The sequence below is a fragment of the Anneissia japonica genome, unplaced genomic scaffold, assembly GCF_011630105.1.
Source record: "Anneissia japonica isolate Jap-2015-1 unplaced genomic scaffold, ASM1163010v1 scaffold288267_len60626_cov154, whole genome shotgun sequence".
Lineage (NCBI taxonomy): Eukaryota > Metazoa > Echinodermata > Crinoidea > Comatulida > Comatulidae > Anneissia > Anneissia japonica.
The window spans coordinates 36319-41094 of record NW_022743127.1 but is presented as its reverse complement, the minus strand read 5'-3'; positions in this window follow the sequence as shown (position 1 = coordinate 41094).

The window sequence follows — 4776 nt, the reverse complement described above, 5'->3', positions numbered from 1 at the left end:
GTTCATTGTCATTTTTGTATTGGTTTAATCTGGTATTTTTTTTTAATTTAACATCTATAATTGTGAAAAGAATGTGTACAATGATGGAAGGATTTAAACACATCAAGATGCAGAAGTGTGTTCAGGTTTCTGCAAAACTTTATTAAACAAATTAATTGAAACCTACAAAGAGCACATTTTATTTACTGTACATTACAAAACAAACTTAAAAATCAGAATCATAATCATGCCATTCCTAACATTAATGGTCATTGGCATACTTCGGTTGCTTAATTATTTGCTGTATCTTTCAAATCCATATAAAAACTTTAATTAACGCATTACTATATAAATAGATCAATTGAACGTTGATCAATCAATTAATCATTTAGTTATACAACCCCCCTCCATCACTGAAAACAGAATAACACTAAAAAGTTTACAGACAAATATTTATTTTGCTACTACTTTACCTGAATCATTCTATAAAAGATTAAGAAAAGACCTGACTTCGGATGGATAATTTAATTATTGTCTATAAATATTTTGGAATACCAAGGGCTAGTAGTGAATTATATCAATCTCAATAAATTGTCACTATTCAGAAATTTGACTTGCTGACATAGTTAAGTCCTTGATTGGCTCAATTATCCACAAGTCATTGAGTTATACCTATTTGTGTAATGAATTGTTTCAATCAACAGGTTACATGTTTATGGGCCTTGAGTTTTCTAAATCTAGAAAATTCAGGGCTATATCATTTGTATTTATCTTTACATACAATCCCAAAATTTTGAAGTTGGGCCTGTCAGTGAAACACTGCAGAGTCGAACATTGGTGTTGTATTTCAGACCTACCACCATTCAGCGTGAGACTCACACATTCGAGATCTATCTCGCACTTGGGGGCCAAAATCTCATGCATAAATCTAATATTGATTATATTTAAAATATGTGTGCAGGTCTCCTTCAAATAAAAGAACCCTCCACTCTTCTGTGATCTCGTTTCAATTGCTATCTTTTTACATAAGCTTTTCCCTCCAATTAAAGACCACTATAAAATAAATAGTGATGTTATTGCTATTTTTTCTATAATGAATTTTGTTATAAATTCCTTATACAACCTTTATTTGATTTTTGTTCAGTTATTTATAATTCAATATCTGACACAATCTTCTAGAATTGAAAGAATCCACAATAAGTTTTTATGTTTTCTCGGCCCAGAAACGTAACCTGTTGGCCTGGCAAAAATTCCTATTTTTTCTCCTTAGTGTCCCTGTTCGTAGACTTTGTTCTAAACCTATTTTAAATGTACAATTTTCATGTGTTAATGTTTGTAAAAATGGTATATTTTTAGATTGTCTTCACTTTATAATAATTGTGTTTGTGATAATCTTGAATTTGATATTTTTCATTGTAGTTCTTCTAAGTTTAAGTCTATTACATTCGAGTCTTTTAAATAATCTTTATTGTTTTTTTTTTTTTTTGTTTTTAATCTTTATTGTTTGTTTTTTTTTTATAATTTTGGCTTTTTACTAATACTGTGTAAGTTTTATACTTTTTAATATATTTTATATTTCCATCCTGTAATTGGTGTATACACTGTTGGATGTGCAATAAATAAATATACTATTTTTACCTTAGTAATATAATACAACACAAAAATATTTATCATTTCATATCTCAATACATTTTGCAAATAAAGAATTATAATTGGAATGTCAAAATGATAAAAAGGAGTCTTGATAAACCCAAGGGTACATGCGAGATCCCTCCCCTAACTAAACTTTACGACTATGTATACATTTAATTTTAAGAAATCGAAATCAAGGGGAAAACAGTTAGTATGTGCCAAATGTGATTCATCAATATATAAATATGTACAGTACATACACAGTAACCTTTTACTAAACATTCACACTAAACTTAAAAACCTGTTCAAGTAGTGCCATACTTATTAATTAAAGGACAATCGCATTTGATTTCAGTGATTCTAGAAGTAAAACTCAGCGGCAGTGCAACCAAATTGTTATTTAACCAGCCCTTGCCTTGGGGTGTGCAAACCGCCAAGTATGTTGTCATGGAGAAGTGCTAACCTCATGCTTCTCCATTCTTACAACGCATGCTTTGGTGACTGCCACTCAGTTTAGTGACAGGTTTTGGCGAGTTGCTACATAAACGTTGTAAATTATGTATTTAACGTTAATATGGTGTTTAATTATCTGAAATTTCAATTTTTCAATTGTCTCATACCAATCCATTGTAACCTTTAGCCTTTTATATTATAATTAATATTCAAGCAACTTGTAGGAAGAATACTGGTGCAGTGGTAAAAAAAGACTACTTTGTAAAAGGATAAATCTATGTTAGACAATATGAATATTCATACAGTAGGCTCATCGTTCAATATTGCAGGTCCTTTGTGAAAATCAATTCATGCAAGTGAACATAATGTGTTGTAATAGATACTGTATTGTGATTAGCTTTAAAAGGGGGAGTTTTTTTAGTTAGATTCTGTAGAGGGCGTTGTGTGGGTTGGTTTTTGAAGCTTTTGTAGTACTGTACATGCATGCACTAAAAGGGAATTACACATCCTCAGACCCGTGACTTGGAACTTTTCAAACTTTCATTTAGGTAATTCCAGGCCGCTTCTTCCAAGCGGGGTTTTCTGGGCGTGAGGTCCACAGTCGCAGCCCCGGTGGGGTCGGCGAAACCCCCAAAACAAGAGGATTTTTGTGCTTTATGGATCTAAATAATGCTATAAAAGCAGATATGTTTGAAAAATGTCTGGGTGGGTCTGCAGTGCATTAGTTGTATTGGAGGACTTATTTAGGAAATTTAAAGAGGGGGTTTCGCCAGAAAAGAGGGTTTGCTGGAAAAGGGAGTTCTCCCGAACCATACCCCTCCCCCGGATAAGGCCTAAATTCCGCCTATGGCACCACAATTAGTGCAACAACATTCAAAGTGACGTGTTTGAGCATGTTGATCGAAAACCATTTCAATTTCGTTATATTAACGAGAAGGGGGAGGGGAGGGCATGCGCCATACTGCATTTGTACATTAAACATGAACTTGGCTTTCGAATTAATGCTTTTGCCACAACATGTGTTTTTGTAATCAAAATTCTGGATGTGTTTCCCAAAACTGAAATTGCATAATCGATACAAGACACTACCTTCCCCGTCGTATGCCAATTCCGATTGATTTAGGGGTGACATTTCACTATTTGCTTCCTTCCAGCCAAGGTGCCAGGAAAGGAGCGTTCACGTCCCGGCCTTTCTCACCACTATACACGAAAATCGAATCGTTGAGTAATATACCAATATGCTAAACAAAGTATGAACTCATTCCTGATGATGACATAATTAATGTCGAAATATTGAATCCCAACACGATGGCGTGTATTTCAATACTTGGAGTATGTATTATACTTTCTTATCTGAGATTAATCAGTGGACCTTTCGGAAGTATGAACTCATGTATAGCATCCCTGGGGATGCAGATGGTGCGATCGCACCCCCCCCCCCCCCCCAATTGTATTAAAAAAATAATTGTTGTAGGCCTCTTGTATTATTGATATGAATTACCGGTATGATTTTTAAGGTATGAGAGTGCAATTTCTAAAAGTTAATGTTCCCACCTCAACCCCAACCATGGTGAGGCTGAGGTGGTGTGGTCCCCTACCGCCAAATCTCAAATCTTGCATCCGCCCCAGCATTCACAAGAAGATCTATTAAACATTCACCCCTATATTTCCCCAGCTGAGCATACCTGTAGTAGTGTTGCAATATTTGACTAACTGTAGGCCTAATACATTCCTGAGGTTGTTGTCCTACTATTCCTCCAGAAAGTTGCCACCACTACATTAAAGCATGTGTTCCCAAATTATGATGACCCGGCATTACTAATTAAATGAGTCATCAATCCCTGTTTCCTGTCCCTGTGTATAGGCCTATGTACCTGCGTTTAGTTAGGAAATCAGTTCGAGTATTGATTTTAGAGACAATACATCAGTCCTAATCAGTGTACTCCTCAATATTGTTTTTATATTAAAGTATATTTGCAACTATTTTACTTTTGTCTCCTGCGGCTACCTTCCTTATTACATTATCTTGGCTCTCGGCACGTAGCGATACGGTGGCTAGCGGTGGTTATAAGCTATGACAGTTTTTTTTTTTCAATATCGCCAGTTACAAGTGTCGTAAAACTTAGTGTGTGAATAGCCTACAATTTTAGGTCTGTTGTGTCTTCTTTAATGCGTTTGAAATGTCTGTTCCATATAATTACTAAAATAATCGCTAAAATTTTCACATTCAAGATTTGGATGAATATTGTTTGAGTTTTTGTTTATTATTTTCATCCTACAAACGTTTGGGATCGTGTTTATATTTGTTTTGCAACTGATAAAGAATAATCTGATTTGAATTTTCAAATATTACTCGTGCATTTGTTTCTAAGTGAACGAGTCGACCATGGGCCCTACTTTCAGACCCCTGCTTAAACAAATCCAACGTTATAGTCTGTACACATCTTAGCTGACACCCCCTTTTAAATCACCCCTCAAAAGCTACCTCCTCATCAATTTCCCACCACCTTTCAAGTTATACTCTCTTACACGCATTCCCTGAGAATGCTGTACTCTATAAAGATGAATTTGATTCAGAAATTCAGAAAACAAACGATTTTTGGGCGGCTGGTTTCACGTCTAGTCAGTGTACGGAGTCATATGATACTGGAAAGTGGAAAGATAAAAAACACTCGCGAGGGGATTGTAGAGTAAGACTAAACTGTCCTATAT